Source organism: Canis lupus, chromosome 9 (genome assembly GCF_048164855.1).
Source record: "Canis lupus baileyi chromosome 9, mCanLup2.hap1, whole genome shotgun sequence".
In the NCBI taxonomy this organism is placed as follows: domain Eukaryota; kingdom Metazoa; phylum Chordata; class Mammalia; order Carnivora; family Canidae; genus Canis; species Canis lupus.
The window spans coordinates 23,328,946-23,346,900 of NC_132846.1; the positions used below are offsets into that span (position 1 = coordinate 23,328,946).

At 37.2% G+C, this 17,955-nt stretch overlaps 1 long non-coding RNA gene across 2 annotated transcripts in view; it reads right to left on the reverse strand.

Annotated features, from left to right (window-relative positions):
* Positions 1-3,805: 3,805 nt before the first annotated feature.
* LOC140639887 (uncharacterized) overlaps positions 3,806-17,955 on the reverse strand; it is a 142,590-nt gene continuing 128,440 nt past the window's right edge. The window contains exons 8-9 of one of the 2 annotated variants that reach the window (XR_012036538.1): positions 5,848-6,005; positions 3,806-4,923 (exon numbers count right to left, since the gene is read on the reverse strand). This is a non-coding gene — a long non-coding RNA (uncharacterized lncRNA). The remainder of the gene's footprint in view (positions 4,924-5,847; positions 6,006-17,955) is intronic. The other variant, XR_012036539.1, reaches the window with a different exon arrangement.

Genomic DNA, 17,955 nt, shown 5'->3' on the forward strand with positions numbered 1-17,955 from the left:
GTTTAACCTGTTGAGATTTCAAAAGCTCACTAGTTCTATGTATTTTCTACTCACCCTCTCTTCTTTCTCATTCTCTCTGTCCCTCTCATTCTTTCTCCTCCCCTGTCACACACACATACACACACCTTTCTTTGCATCAAACAGACACAGAGCAGCTGGGTGGATGTCATCTTCCACATCTGAGTGAAAAGAGACTTCTCTCTTGGTTTGGTCATAGTTTTAAGCTGTGTCTTTTTAGGTATGTCACTCCAGCCTTAAGGCAATCCAACCCATATGCTTTCTTCTGTCTAGACTTCTTGAAAGAGGGGGATTTTTCTATTTCATTTAACAAATATTTATCAAGTTCCTATTATGACCATACCAAGATTCCCAATTTTAATGCAGATACGAATCACAGTGAAATTGTTAAAATGCAGATTCTGATTTAGTGGTCTGAGGTGGTGCCTGAGGGTTTGTATTTCTAAGGAGCTCCCAAGTGATACTGATGCTGAGGGTTTTGTGAGCCATATTTTGAGAAGAGAGTAAGGAACACAGGTTAGTATACAGGTGATTACAACACTATAGTGGTAAGCGCTATTTGAGGAAAATGTGCTGTGGAAGGATATAAACTTGGACATAACACATTTCAAAATTCGGGAAAAACTTCTTGAAGAACATAAAAACAAAACTTCTTAGGAAAGGTAGGGGTTCTACAGATAAAGGGTAGAGAGCAGATAGGAAGAAAAAAGAAAGGAGGGGCTAGAATTCCTGGCAAAAGAAAAGGACCCTGCAAAGCAGATTTTTAGTGGCTATCAGAAAAAACAAAAAAAAAAGAATTGTGAAAAAGCAGGGAAATGAGTAATCTAGAAGACAAAGGAGTATTTAAAGAGGAGAGTGAAAATCAGTGGTTCAGTTTAGAAAAAAGTTGAAAAGTATTCATTAGATTTAACAACAAAGATATATTTGGTGATGTTGGTTAAAATAATGTTAATACCTGGATGAACACAAAAGCCAGGGCACATCTAGTTAAAAAGTATTTGGTGATAAAGAAAGCAGAACTAGCTATGTTGTGTTTTTATGAGAGGCCAGAGTCTGTTTAAATTCTTTTGGGAAGAAGGAAATAGGGAGAAATTGAAGACACAGGAAAAGAGAGGAAAGAGCCAGAACAATAAGCTCCCTAGGAGGGTATGGGAGATGAGATCCAGAGCAAAACCAGAAAGGTTATTTTAGGAGATTCCTAAGTATACTTCATTGTAACAGGATGGATGAAGGAAAAAAATGAGTGCAGATTTAGCTAAATCTTCCTTTTAGTAGAAAGTCAAAGGAGTTCCTCCCTGTGGCTTCTATGATCATTGGAAATTAGGAATTACATTTGTAGGAGGGGAAAGGCAGTAAGACCAGATGTTTTCGAGAGCATGGTAAAGAGTATCAGTTATGGGAAATGGAAAAGAAATTTCATGGACAAACGAGTAAAGAATTTCCATTAGCATTTGGATCCATCAACTGTTCTGTATTTCTATGACAGAAAAGACTCTGCATATGACAGGGTCCTAGTCCCCATCCCCTTCCACACTAGAGAGAATCATGTTTTCATTTTGTCAAGGTAGAACTTCTGAACTCAGCTAGGTCCTGGTGTTCTGGATGGAGTTCACCCTACCTCCCTCATTCCAAAGCCTAAGGCCCTCTGTTCACATCCTACTCTTTGGGTCTAGACTCCCAGGTAATTGGTCCAGACCTCAAGTTGACTCAGAGTTTACTATACCCCACAGGGCTTATTTCTCAAGTCCTCTCATTATTCCATGCTTACTCAGTTCTGATCCCTACACCCACACAAACACCCACACAAACACACACTTGTTTAGGCTCAAAACTCTCTACTTAGCTATCTACTAATGCTAATTGATAATTATTACTATTCTTATAGTCAAGGATGTGCTAAACGTCTCCTGGAGGAATCTCCAACAGTCATACCTCTAAGAACACTAAATATCTCCAAATGACAATTTGATAAGGTCATACTTCCTATGTGCAGTATCCATATATTTCCATTTATTCATTGGTAGTTGACAGTGCAATCGCTAACCACTCAACCTAACTCAGGAGAACTACAGAATATTGTATTTACTTTATAATGTCTGCTTTTGATTAAGAACCACATCTGACAAGGATCTAATAAAATCAGTCATAGATGTATGAGTGACTTTTCTGAGAGTAAAATCTGGAGCTTAAATTTTGTTCACAAATAAGGCTTTACAGAAGATGGAAAAATTCTAGAACAGAATTATCTGATAGAAATTAATTTGTGGAATGATCAAATTTCCTCCACCTAGATTAGCAGAAAAATGTATAATGGGGTAAGGAGGAGGTCAAAACATCCACAATTGTTTTAGGAAAGCAATATGGCATATTAGTTTTCAGTGTGGTCCCTCATGGCAACACCCTGACTGACTTTATTATTTAGGCAAATTAACCTCTTTAGGCCTCAGATTCTCCCTCTGTAAAATGGGGATATTAGTAATACCTGCCTTATTGGGTTGTTGCAAGGGTTAAACAGGAAATTCTATGAACAGAAGCCTGGAAGCAGTCTGCCCAGGCAGGGAGTTACATTCTATCACTGAAGTTTAAAATTGTCCAAGTTCTTGGTGATACCAATTAGAAGACTGATTTTCACTTAATTTTGTAATTGTTTTTCAACTCTCTAGAGACAAATCTCACTTTTGCTGTTTGCAGATCATGCTCACAGCCTGCTCACAGTGATTAGAGGCCTTTGTCTATAAGTGACTAATTGTTACTAATTTTACTATTTTGTTAATGACCTCCTTTCTCTTAAACCAAAAGATTAAATTCTCCAGTCATTAACTAGATACAGTGCCTACTGTCCATGAATGGTTGTTGTTATATTTTAATGAAATGTGTGTCAGGTACTAAATTTACATTCATAGAAAAATGAAAAGAATAAATAATGTTAATGTAATACAATTTTAAAATATAAATTTCTGAAAAATATATTTTAAGCTGTTAATTCGTATTACTTAATACTGAGTTAAGTTAAACCAGAAAAATGTACTACTGTGAAATGGAATGAGTGTGTTTATATCCTAAAGCACAAATACACCTTAATTTCTTGGAGACCTAGCTAACTCACTGATATGGATCAATTCAATGCAATCTGGGAGAGTTAGAAAGCCCCTTACATTTCACAAAAGGCCTGTAAAATTCTAGACATCTATTCCATCTCTCTATTTTGCATCCAGGCATTTTCTGAGTTCTAGGGGCACAGAATTATCCAAAGCAAATAGTTGAGTCCAGGCACAAGCCTCTTACCTCTACTTTTTCATCAAAGGAAAGTAGAGCATCCCTTCTATGAAAGATAGATCACGATAGATCTGCTGAGTTTTAGATCTTTGCTGCCCCAGATAGGTTTCCACTTTCAGGGAAACATATTTAAACCAAATCTTCTGGAAAGGAAATCAACCAATTGCTCTCCCTCACTCACTCTCTTGATCTTTCCTTCTCTGCCTCTCTGCCTCTCTTTCACTTCCTAAGTTCATTCACACATGAGCAAACACACAGGCATACTTGTGGATGCAGTTTTCTTTTCTCCTGCTAAAAATAAATTTCTTTAGCAAGCATCCAAGTTTAGCACCTAAAACGTGAGAATGTTTCTCTAAAGTAACTTGTAGATAGCTGTGCTTTTTTTCTTTTTTTTTTTCAACATGTGTTTTCTTGACATATCTATTGTTTTAGAAATCTATAATTAGTAAAACATAAACCCACTATTTTTATTTCCCATCTGCCAGATGCCATGTTCTCTCTAGAGTGTCTCAAAGAACAGAAGCCAACATGGCTCTTTTCATTTGCATTCTTATTTACCAAAGTGGGTGAAGATGACAGCTTAAATGAATAGCCACCTTGTAGAGAAATGTTTGTTTCTTCATTGTTCCTGGGCTATGATCAGGAAAAGCCCAGGGATAAGACATAAACCAGTTTCAAAAAATGGTGTCTCGCTGTTCATTTAATTTTTCAGAATCTGCTGTGATAAATTTTAACAGTGTTTTCTTTAGTTACTGAAGCAAATTCACCTGACCTGAAGCTATTCTCAGGCTACGAATGAGAGGACTATGACTTTAAATATATCCTTTCAACAGTTAGCATTCTCTTTAGTAAAAGAAGATATTTGAAAATGATAACTTGGAAAAATGTATCCCTTACAAGAGTTATTAATGGGACAGAAGTAGAACTCTGAGGTATACATAGAGGTAATAGGAATATAAGAAAAAGAAAGAAATGACCTAATTTTCCAATTTGGTAACCTAGTTCTATCTTACAGTCACCTAATGACTTAATTTCTCTACTGACTTCAGCTCCCTGGATATTCTTTTTGTTTTTGTTTTTGTTTTTCCCAGGGAATATTTACTAAGGTAGATAATATATACTTATCTAACTTGGTACTTTTATATCACTGAAGCTAGAACAAAACATCTTGTTCATTGGGTAAAAATGGCCTGCTTCCTATGTAAACAGTACAGCCTGATTTTTAAAAAATATTGTAATTATAATTGCAGAACTTCAGAATTTGAGTATCCGTGTACTCTGTTTTTTTCACATGGAAAAAGAAAATTCGTTTGAAAATCATTTGAAGCTTAGACAAAAATTCCATAGCTATATTCTTAGGATCACTCTGTAGAATCTTCATGATTGAGATGACACAAGAGAAGCTTCAGTTCAATCTTTTTGAAAAGATATTCCATCTTGCATGATCTCATCAACCAGGAGAATGTTGGTGGCAATCATAGTGCAGGAGTGAAGAAGCTGTCTCTTTAGCTGTCAATAGTTATCCCATATGCTACTTCTGCTGCTACCATGGGCTCACTTGTGTTCAAGTCCACATCCACAAGTTGATCTGATGTTGAATCTTCTGCTTGAACTTCTAACTAACATCTCCTGAAGGTCAAAACCAGAGTTCTGAGCAATTATCATTGGGGATAATGAGCAATGCATCAGCAAATGCTTGTACTCCAAGTTGAGTTCTGCTCTTTACCCTCAGCTTATATTTAATAAACATAATTTAATCTTGTCCACTGCCACCTACACTGCCCAGTACCTGGAACTACACAGCCATCATCAATAACATTTTTAACAACCCTCTGGAATATTCTTGCACTTACCACTTAGGACAAGAACATTATGAAGTGGAATAAATTATTTTAAAAACTATTTCCATCAGTTAAAGGCAGTAATATTAGAATACTAATCCAACACACTCTCTGGTTAACTCCCCCTTCTATCTGTTCTAATCCCTTTGGATGAGCTGCTGAGTAGCAGCAGGGGGAAGGGAAAACAAGTAAGACCACTTGTCATAATAACAACACAAGCTGGTTCACAAAAGCTACTACCTGCCAGTCTTGATTTCTTAGTAAAACTTCTAGATCTTCAGTACTCAAAAATTCATGAACTCACAATTCAATGCAATATCTTTTATTTATGAGATATTCTATTTATACACCAATCTTTTTTTTTTATTATTTATTTATAGCCTTTGTTCTTTGCCCACAGTAAAATATCCACCCAAACATCCCCCTTTAACCATCCTCCAATCTAGGAACCAGCTGGAACACTTTTGTTACTCTACCCCTAGTTAAAATTTACATTATTTGTTGTAAAGTGGCTTCTTATAATATCATTAATGTGATAAAGAGATCCCACAACTGAGATAAATAGCATAAGTGCTTGCCCAGATTAGTCTTAGGTAGATTATCTCTCCCATTTGGTTAAACTCTCACAATACCCTTTGCTTTCTTCATTCTTATAGTAGCAAGAATATAAACCCTATGTATTTTATTCATGCAACAAATACTGATTACTTACTATATGTCAAGCACTGCTTTAGGTTCTTCGGGTAATGCATCGATCAAGAGAATACAATATGCCATCCTTGGAGAATCTTACATTTTTTTCAGGGGAGACAGACAATACGCTTTAAAATTAATCAACGAGAAACTTATATGATAGTAGTAGTAAATGCCCTGGAAGAGAAAAGAAAGGAGAGAATGAGAAGAGGGAGAAAGAATGAGTAGAACTGAACAGAGAGCATTGTTATTTTACTTAATGTGGTTGGATTAGGCTTCATTAAAAAAGTGATATTGGAGTAAAGTATTTCCAATGTTTACCCTTAATCTCTACTGTTGTTCAAAACATTATATCCAACTCAACTGGATATAACAAATATTCTCTATTAACGAAAAAGAATACATTCTTCTCTTTCAATATAATAGATTTCACTCTGATCTATCCTTCCATGAAACGAGACCTTTTTAGCATTAAAGGTCAACTTCTAAAACAGAAATCAATTAAATACAAGATAATCTCTAAAACTTCTTCTTACTATGCCCATTTTATTACCATGTCATGTGTGAAATAGAATGATAACGCTTTCTTTGGTGTTCTTAGCAATAAATCAGTTTCAGGGGCACTAAAGAAGATGTATGTCCTACACCAGTGATTCTCAAACTTTAGCCTACAAGTTAATCACCTTAAGGACTTATTGAAACATAGATGGGTGGGCATCTACCCCCAGAATTTCTGATTTAGTAGGTCTGGGGTGGATCCTGAGAATTTGCATTTCTAACAATTTCCCAGGTGATGCTGATTAGAACAAATTGAGAACCACTGCTTTGCATCAATCTGGGTAAAGTTATAATGATTTTCCAACTCAATTGTAGAATGCCAAATGAAGCTAGCTCTTTCTATTCTAATTCTATGTAACAGAAGAAAAGGATATCATTTAAAATTTATTATCTTATTGTTACTTTAATTTTTTCTCTTGGCCAGGAAAGAAAGAGGAAGAGAAACTATATTTTTCATAACTCTACTATCTGGCAGATATAATACGATCTACCATAGCAAATGAAGCAAATCCCTTCTGTCCAGGACTCAAACAATACCCCATTTGCCTGAAGATTATGTTACATTCCTAAATATACAATGTGCATTTCTAAGATTCTCACAGTCACTCAAGCAGGTTAGCTTTAAGCTCAGCAAAAATTCACACTCCTCTTTACTTTTCTTATCAACTGTGAAAAAATCCATTCTTTGTCGATAAGGAACTAAAACACTCTAAATGAATATAAATTGAGAGTTACTTATAAGAAGAATACAAAGAATCCCTTCCCCTGCATGAAAGACCCTAACTCCAAATCCTTTTACATTGGTCCCTAAGCAATCTGATGTTCCAGAAAAAAAATTGTACCCCAAATTGATGGATGAACTGAGGAGATGACTAGAAGCAACAAGTAGTTCTGTGGAACTTTCAGAAACCCAGTGAAATGAAGCAAGAATAGCAAGTTATGTTTTGAAGAAGCTGTAAGATTGTCTCAGCTCATTTTTGTGGAACTGAAGCCTTGCCTATAAAGGTTTCTTAGGCAGAAGTGAAGCACCACTCCTATCACTACAGAAATAAGCTTTATGTGCTATACCTGTCAAGGTCTGCTGGATATGTCAGAAAGATAGCGGTAACAGAGAAAATGCTTTTGCCTCCTTCTAAATGAACATGGATAGTTGTTGACCAGGAGTAACTAAAGATTTTTTCCCTTGGTAAAGTGACTATACATACTTCATAAAGTGATCTTCTCAAGAATATAATAAGACGTTCATTAAAATATGGTAATTAGGGGATCCCTGGGTGGCGCAGCGGTTTGGCGCCTGCCTTTGGCCCAGGGCGCGATCCTGGAGACCCGGAATCGAGTCCCACGTCAGGCTCCCGGTGCATGGAGCCTGCTTCTCCCTCTGCCTGTGTCTCTGCCTCTCTCTGCCTCTCTCTCTCTCTCTCTCTGATTATCATAAATAAATAAAAATTTAAAAAAAAATATGGTAATTAATCATCTTACTAAATCCTACAAAGAAATGATATTGGAGCAAAGGCCAAAGACCTGTGTCTAAAGACACAGAAAATATACTTGCTAGTTAAATAAAAGTGTTACATAATTACTCTCTACATTCTAATGCTGTGTAACCTGGGTTACCTAAACCAGGTTTAAAAGGATATATAAAAGTAGGTCATATTAGATAACAACTGGATTTCATTGACTTTGCTATTCCCTTGTTACTCCTATAAGATCTCCAGTTCCCTGTAAAAATCCTGAATTATTTCAGAGATATTTGAAGTGGTTTCACCTGTATATCTGAACTACTTGTGTCTGTTACCACTTGAATCTGCCATTTTTCCTCCTCTTCCATTCTATCAACTCCAATGACAGCTTGCTCTGGGCACTTCTGTCAAACCCTCTCCTGCTGGGTCAGCTCTATGCAGCTGCCTCAGTCCTGCCTGTTGTATCTATATCAGTAAAATTTAGGCTTTTAAATTGAGTCTCTTACTGTATGTAAAATACTTCTCTAAGTGCAGAGTTTGTGTATAGCTGACACCAAAAATGATGGCATGTCTGATGCATTTTACCATTTGATTTAAAAGGTATAAAATGAGATTTATTATATGCAGAGAGGGAAATGGGAAAGGAAAAGGCAAACAGATTTCAACATGCACAGGAGTTCTGGGAAGTTATTGCCCTAACTCTTAAGTCTTTGCTCTTTTCCTCTCTCATTAGAAATTAATTACCAATAGATTTTTCTTAGTTTTTCATTTTCTTAGCTGTTAGATTTAGCAGGTTGAAGAGACTGGAGACTATGAATAAGGATTTAGGTTCTCCTAAGACAGAGTGGTGGAAGGTGGGGAAGTGGGAGAAGAGGAAGAGAGTGAGAGAGAGAGAGAAGCCCATAACCAACTTTCTCATGCACTGTGACTGCAGCCAAAGCAGATCAAAAGTAGAGGATCCTAGGGCAAATATCAAAGCTGTATGCTAGTGTAGAAAGATTGGCTAGGGAAATCTACCCCCAAAAAGACAGCAATTTCCTACCAATCCAACCTCAGAGAAGTCTAGGAGGTAAAAAGAGCCTTTAAAGAACTGTAGCCTTTGAAGCTAAGGAGATCTGGGTATACATGGTGTCAAAAGGGCCTAACAAACCTACCATCTCTTACCACTACTGTTCAAAGGGGCAAGGACTATCACCCAAGAATCATATATTCAGGCAAGACATCATTCACTTAGGAGAGAGAATCGGAGATACTTGCACATTGGCAAAAATCCTCAACAAAATATCGACAAACTGAACCCAACATTGTATAAAAAGAATCATGCAACACGACCAAATGGGATTTATTACATGTGTACAAGCCTGATTCAACATTTGAAAATCAACTAATGTAATCTACCACATTAATATGCCAAAGAAGAGAAAGCATTTGATAAAATCCAACACCTATTTATGATAAAACTCAACAAACTAGGAATAGAGGGAACCCTCCTCAACTTGATAAGAACACTCACAAAAAACTCACAGCTAACATTATATTTTATGGTGAAAAACTGACTGCTTTCCCTTTTAAGATAGGAAATAAGAGACACCTTACTGAAAGTGTTATGTAGTGAAGTAAGAAGAGGATTCATATCGGGAAGTAAGAAATGAAATTGTTTTAGTTCACAGATGATATGATTGCCTCTACGATGAATAGACAAAGAACCGAAAAAAGAAAAAGTTGCCTGGAACAAATGAGGGATTTTAGCAAGGATACAAAGTTAAGAACAAAAGTAAACTGATTCCTATATACCAGCAACAATTGGAATTTGAAAATTAAAATATAATGCCATTTACATTAGTACCAAGGAGACAACGTATAAATCTAACAAAATATTACAAGACCTACACAAGGAAAATGACAAAACTCTGGTGAAGGAATTAAAGACCTACATAAATGGAAAGATATTCCGTGTTCACATATAGGAAAGCTCAATAAGATGTTCCCAACTTTATTTATATATTCAACACAAAATCCCCACAATTTATTTTGTGGCTTTCAGTAATCAGATTCTAAGCTTTATATGGAAAGTCACAAAACCCAGAATGACTAGCACAATACTAAAGAAGAATAAAATTGGAAGATAGATACAATATGACTGCAAGTCTTACTCTATCAAAACAGTGTAGCATTGGCAAAAGAATACAAACAGATCAATGGAACAGAATAGAAAGCCCAGAAATAGACCCATACAAATATTGTCAACTGATGTTTAACAAAGGACCAAAGGCAATAAAATGGAGAAAGAATAGTCTTTTCAATAAATGATACTGGAACAATTGCAGGTCTTTATGCAATAAATGAACCCAGACATAGATCTTATACCTTTCAGAAAAAATTAATTCAAAATGGATCATAGAACTATATGTAAAATATAATATTACAAAATACCTAGAAGGAGCATAGAAGAAAATCTATATGACCTTGGGTTTAACAATGAGATTATAGATATAATATCGAAAGCATCATCCTTGAAATAAAAAAAAAATGATGTTAAAAAAGAAAACCATATCTGGGGGCATCACAATGCCAGATTTCAGGTTGTGCTACAAAGCTGTGGTCATCAAGACAGTGTGGTACTGGCACAAAAACAGACACATAGATCAATGGAACAGAATAGAGAACCCAGAAGTGGACCCTGAACTTTATGGGCAACTAATATTCGATAAAGGAGGAAACACTATCCATTGGAAGAAAGACCGTCTCTTCAATAAATGGTGCTGGGAAAATTGGACATCCACATGCAGAAGAATGAAACTAGACCACTCTCTTGCACCATACACAAAGATAAACTCAAAATGGATGAAAGATCTAAATGTGAGACAAGATTCCATCAAAATCCTAGAGGAGAACACAGGCAACACCCTTTTTGAACTCGGCCACAGTAACTTCTTGCAAGATACATCCACGAAGGCAAAAGAAACAAAAGCAAAAATGAACTATTGGGGCTTCATCAAATAAGAAGCTTTTGCACAGCAAAGGATACAGTCAACAAAACTAAAAGACAACCTACAGAATGGGAGAAGATATTTGCAAATGACGTATCAGAAAAAGGGCTAGTTTCCAAGATCTATAAAGAACTTATTAAACTCAACACCAAAGAAACAAACAATCCAATCATGAAACGGGCAAAAGACATGAAGAGAAATCTCACAGAGGAAGACATAGACATGGCCAACATGCACATGAGAAAATGCTCTGCATCACTTGCCATCAGGGAAATACAAATCAAAACCACAATGAGATACCACCTCACACCAGTGAGAATGGGGAAAATGGGGAAAATTAACAAGGCAGGAAACCACAAATGTTGGAGAGGATGCAGAGAAAAGGGAACCCTCTTACACTGTTGGTGGGAATGTGAACTGGTGCAGCCACTCTGGAAAGGTTCCTCTGTGGAGGTTCCTCAAAGAATTAAAAATAGACCCGCCCTACGACCCAGCAATTGCACTGTTGGGGATTTACCCCAAAGATACAGATGCAATGAAACGCCGGGACACCTGCACCCCGATGTTTATAGCAGCAATGGCCACAATAGCCAAACTGTGGAAGGAGCCTCGGGGTCCAACGAAAGATGAATGGATAAAGAAGATGTGGTTTATGTATACAATGGAATATTACTCAGCCATTAGAAATGACAAATACCCACCATTGCTTCAACGTGGATGGAACTGGAGGGTATTATGCTGAGTGAAGTAAGTCAGTCGGAGAAGGACAAACATTATATGTTCTCATTCATTTGAGGAATATAAATAATAGTGAAAGGGAATATAAGGGAAGGGAGAAGTGTGTGGGAAATATCAGAAAGGGAGACAGAACATAAAGACTCCTAAATAACAGGAAATTATTCAGACAACAGATGAGAGATGCAAGGAGATTGAAAGCTTGCCAGCAAGAATATACCTTTTATGTACAATTATATGGTTAAAAAGATGTACTTCACTGGAGCGAAACACTATAGACTACTTTTTCAAGAGCATTTTTTGTGGTGTTTTTATAGATATTTGTTTTAGCATCTTTATGCCCTAGTTTTTGGCTTATTTTGTTGTATATTTGTATAGAGAGGTATAAATTTAGAGCACTGGGTGGACATGGCAAGTGATGCAGAGCATTTTCTCATGTGCATGTTGGCCATGTCTATGTCTTCCTCTGTGAGTTTTCTCTTCATGTCTTTTGCCCATTTCACGATTGGATTGTTTGTTTCTTTGGCGTTGAGTTTAATAAGTTCTTTATAGATCTTGGAAACTAGCCCTTTATCTGATATGTCATTTGCAAATATCTTCTCCCATTCTGTAGGTGCTCATCGGCGGGCACTGAGGGGGGCACTTGGCAGCATGAGCACTGGGTGTTATTCTGTATGTTGGTAAATTGAACACCAATAAAAAATAAATTTATTATAAAAAAATGATGTTAGACTTCATTAAAATTAAAAACTTTTGCTCTCCAAAATACATCAAGAAAAGTTTCAAAAGATAGTCACAGCCTTGGAGAAAATTTTTCAAAATACATATCTGATAAAGCACTGCTATCCAAAATATACAAAAAGCACTTAAAACTGAAGCATTAGGGGATCCCTGGGTGGCTCAGCAGTTTAGTGCCTGCCTTTGGTCCAGGGCATGATCCTGGAGTCCCGGGATCGAGTCCCGCCTCGGGCTCCCTGCATGGAGTCTGCTTCTCCCTCTGCCTGTGTCTCTGCCTCTCTCTCTCTCTGTGTCTCTCACGAATAAATAAATAAAATCTTAAAAAAAAGAAAAACTGAAGCATTAAAAACCCACAATTGCCAGTTGGTCTGAAAAGATATCTCACTCAAGAAGATATGCAGATGGAAAATAAGCACATGACAACTTGCAGGTGACTGCAAATTAAAACAAGATGGCAAGCCCACACTGATAAGCCCAGACTGCTTTTAAAGGCAGAAAAGTTGAACTGAGTCACCCAAGAGGAAGCAGACATCTCTGAGAGTGGTAGCAAGTCCTCGAGCTGGAGTGTAATGACCACTGACACAACAGATGCAGAAGCTGTGCCATAAACCAAGGGAGCCCCAGAAAATGTAGATGCTTGAGAGTGAATGACTAACCGAGATAACAGTAATCCGAATCTGAACCCTTCTCCTTATTGGAAAGGAAGTCTTTTTGAGCTCCATGGAGGAAAAAGGATGGCATAGGATGAGGGAATGGAGGAAAACAGGAAGGGCTCCCCTCCAAGCATCAGGTGTAGTGGTGAGTTTGGATACCTTATAGAGGAGAGGGACAGGCCAGCCCTCAATATTTCTATTGTAGTCACTGAGGCAGCTGACAACTTTTAATTTAAAGCCCATTATTTGCAGTATGTCACATGACAGTCTGAAGTGTGGTAGCCCCAGAACAATGTCTAGTCTCGGAGATTGCTGTCATTAGCATACACATAAGAATATTGTGGATAACAGACTTGTTATTTGTTTGCATGATGAAGGGGTTATGTTGATATTACTGGATAAAAAAAAAAAGTGGCAGCCATTGAAGGTTATACCCCATTTGATATAATGAGTTCTGTATGTTGACTAATAATCCGGGGCCAAGAGTTCCTCTCCTGTTCTCAAACTGGAGGTTTGCTGGAATTGGGTATATATTCCACTATCAGGGAGATTTCTCTGAGAACATAAATATAAAAAGGGATATCACCATTTTGACTGTAGCCTCTGGAGACAGCTTGCTGTCTTCACATGATTTTATGAGAAACTGGGTGTCAGGGAAAAAACTTCTAACAATGTTTTTGTTAAAACGTGTCAAGCATGTACTGCTATCATTTCTACTGTAATGTGTTAGCTTCTTGTTTGAAGGCTCCACTTCTAATGAAATCACTATAAAGGAATACAATGCCCAAACAAGTCATTTGGGGACATACTTAGAAGCCAGTGATAACTCACAATACCTATACTATTTACCAATTTACCAATGTCTTCAACACAAACCTCTCTGAGGCTAGCTGGTCTGATTGTCTTTGGTAATTCACAAGCAGCACACTACTGTACTTTTCTCAGCCTTGACTAAGCTACAAGTATCAATAAGTTAGGGAAATAGAACATGAAGAAGTCAAGGAAGTTTTCAAATGATACAAATTTGAAGTTGAACACTTCAAAACTCTCATTTGCTGTTTTTCACTTGACCTCAGCAGATGGCTAAACAGGTTGAACTGCTTAGATCAAAGACACCAGGATGGACACAGACTTGAATGCTAACTTGTGCTAACCTCAAATGGTCCTATGTCATCCTCTCCTCCCTCCAATGATCACTACAATAACAAAGTAGCAATTCCTAGCTCCTTCCTAAAAAAGGAGAAACAGTCTGCCTCATCTCTAAGGGGGAATGACAGGCCTTGATTGGCTATGTGTGAACCCACCCATGCTCATAAATTGTGTTGATAGTTGAGAAGGTATTAATAACTTTCTCTGTCTCCTACTGTATTTCAGATAAAGACAAACTACTCTAGACTCTTAGACTCCTTCAAGCAGAGGTTTGCAATGCAACTCATTTTATTAGTAAGATTTGTCATTCATAACCCATCCCAGATTTTCTTTTTGAATCTCACCACTTCACCAAAAGGAAAAGGCAGAAGTTGTTGTTGTTGATTTTTTCCTATCACTAGTGTTTTTCATCCCATCCACTATACATTAATGGCTTCCAGTTTTTAAAGAAGGTATTCATATCTTCTTTAGGAAATGCTATCAATATAGTGAATATCACTATATTGAATGTGACTAAGGAGAAAATCACTACTGGCATGTGTTTTGGCACTGCATGACAAGGTTTTGTTCAATTACTATATTTTGTAAACTATTTTAGTACAGCATAACTTCCATATTAGAGTTACTATTCTCCCCAATGATAATTTAAAATGTTAATTAGCATTTTTAAAAAGTTTCCCTCATCCATTCCTTTGGTAAATATTTGTTGGGAACCTACCATGTGCCAATGCTTTTGGTGTTAGAACAGTGAACAAAACAAAGTTCCCACTCTCAGTGGGCTTATATCCAGTGAGAGAAGACAGACAATAAACAAATAAATATGTAATATATCAGATGGTGATGAGTGATATGAACAAAATTAGTGTAAGTAAGAATAGAGGGCTGGAACAGATTTGGGGAGAGATGAAAAGAGCTCGGCTATTTTAGATAAGGTGATAAGGCGAAACCTTAATGATTAGATGATTAGATAGCATTTGAACAAAAATATGAAGGAAATAAGCAACCAGACACCGTGGATTGAGAGGGACAGCAGCACATGGGTCTGGGAGGTCAGCAAGAGATAAGATTTGTAGGGATTTATAGGCAATAATAGTAAGAACACTGGATTTTATATTGACTGAATAAAAAAGTCATTGGAAATTCTAAGCAGAGGATTGGCTTGACTGGACTTAGATTTTTCCAAAGATCATCATGGGAATGGGGGGCAGGGGAGCATGCAGAGATGGAAGTGGAGAAACCAGTCAGGAAATTCTAGAACCAAAACCATTCAAATGAAATATAGCTAGTATTTATGAGACAATTGATAAGAAAGTATTATTAGCTTACAGATTTTGCTATGCATGACTATTCTGTGTGGGTAGTGATTCACAGAAGAAGAAAGGCCATGTCACAGGATAGGCCCACCAAATTGATCTAAATTGAAAAGGAAAAAAAAAGTTCCAATTTTCCTTAAAATGCAATAATACCAAAAAGTCAGGTAAGCAACAAAAGCTACAAATCAAATCAAATTATCATTATGAAGGCCATGCTTACTCCACCTTTCATCTCCCAATGCACAGAGACTAGCTCTAGTTAAGATTACCTCCTATCATTTCCCAGACTTAAAAAACAAAACAAAACAAAAGTCTTTCCCATGGCTGTTGCTTGACTTATGTTATTTCCTCTTTCTAGAATACCTTTCTAACTCTGTTTCTCTAATTAATGCCCACAACTTCACTCAAATCCCTCTGTAAGACTCATTTCCATCGGTATACTTTCTGTGATTAATGTCACCACATGCCGAGCGCATACCCCCTACTTTGCAAGCATAAGTACTAAGGTGAATGTAATTTGTACAACATTATACATTAGTGAGAGGCAGCAGAGTCAAGTGAAAAAACTGCAGGCTGCACAATCAGAAATCAGAATCTTAATCTACCTCAATTGTGTGATCTTATGCAAGACATCCAACCTCTCTGACTTCGCTTTTCTAGTCTATTCAGTGGGGATAAGAATGCCTGCTCCATGTGTTTGTTGAGAAAATCAATTAGATGATAACAATCACCATTATGTGTTAAGTACTTAGACTCTGGTTCCAGAGCTCACACTCCATCATCACCCGATACTGCTTCTGTATAACATTTATAAAACACCCAGTCCAATGTCTGATACATAGTAGACCTTAACTCAAAAAACAGTTGTCTTTTTGTTTTTGCTTATCTTTCCTAATAGCTGTACTATTTATCAACTCCTTCCAAACAAATGGACAGTTTGTGACAGGCAGGAACTACAACTTTCCTAGACTTTCCCAATGGGATTGACAAAGTGCCATGTACATCATAGGCAATGAATAAACACCTAATTTACTAAATTGATATGGTTTTCCAAGAGGTAAACACTGACAGTAACAATGCTACAAACACTTAATCTCATTGGTGAAAGCTTTAATAAGTGCCTACACTTCCTTAAATTTCCATCCCAAAATTGATCAGGTGATTTAACAGATACAAGTGGACCTTCATGATAAAAAATTACCTGCTGAAGAAATAGTCAAATGAATCTATCATGCAGATGCCTCTAACCTCAACTAATATATCAATGCTTCCCAGAAACCCTGCAGTTTTTTCTTCCTTTGTTCCTCTTAATATTCCCACCAATAGTTTTTTTTCAAATTTTCACCACCTGTGATTTGTCCCTTTAGTTTTAGCAGAGATTTTTCTTCATGACAAGGAAATCCAAGTGGACCAGGTAATAATACCTCAATTCCTATCCCCTTTATAAATGAGCCTTCCTTCTGCATTCTCCATGAAGGCCAGTGCCCCTTCTTCTGCTTCATCCTTCCTGATGCTACCAGCACTTCTGGCATCTTGCCTCCCCTGTTACTCCCTCCTTCCCTTACCTATGGCCCCATTTCTTCCTTTCTGTTTGCCCTTTCTACTAAGCCTACAAACATTCAAATTGCCACTCTCCTACCAAAACCAAAAACCTTTCTCTCTCTCTCTCTGTCAAATTTCCAGAAATAGAGTCTACATGAGTTGTCTCCATATTCTCCATTTAAAAATTATTGAAGCTGCTCCTGCCAAAAAACACTGATTACATTCTTGTTGCAAACTGTTCTTGCCCTCCTAGCTACTTGACATTTATGTAGCATTAGACATTAACTATTCCTTACTTCTTTAATACTATCCAGCTTTGATTACTTTTCTGTTTTCTCTGTCTTCATCTCCTATGCAGGCTCTCTTTCTCTCCCAATCTCTAAGTTTATGTTTTAGACCTTCCCCCCCACCCCCATCCTACCTACTTTCTTATGGTGATTTCATTTCTTCCATGCATCAATTTCCATCTATGGTAAGGACTGGCAAATCCTAGCTCAACTCTGGTCACTGCTGAGCTCCAAACCACAAATCCATCTGCCAATAGGATATAGCAGATAACCAGCCATCTCCAACTCAGTGTATTCAAAAGTGACTTCATTTTCTTCCAGTTCCAAACCCATTCTATTTCCTCTATATGCAATTCTAATAATGAGGCCATATTCTCCCCATCATCCATACCACAAACTGGCTAGTCACCCTTGACTCACTTCATCACAAACCCTAAATTGCAGAGGGAGTATAAGGATTTCAAAGTATATGCTTTATTCAGAGATCTTGGCAACCAAGCCTCCTGAGGCAATCATGAGGTAGCCAAGCCAGGAGGAACTCTGCAGGAAACTCAGCAAATTCCCTTCAAAGAGGAGACTTTCTCCTCTACTTATCCTCATGTTTGCTGCAAATTCCATGCCTGCAAGAAGAATTGCCTGTACTTCTTATTCATAGCATTTCCTTCATGGCTTTTGGCACAACTGTAACTGTTTCTGCAGTGA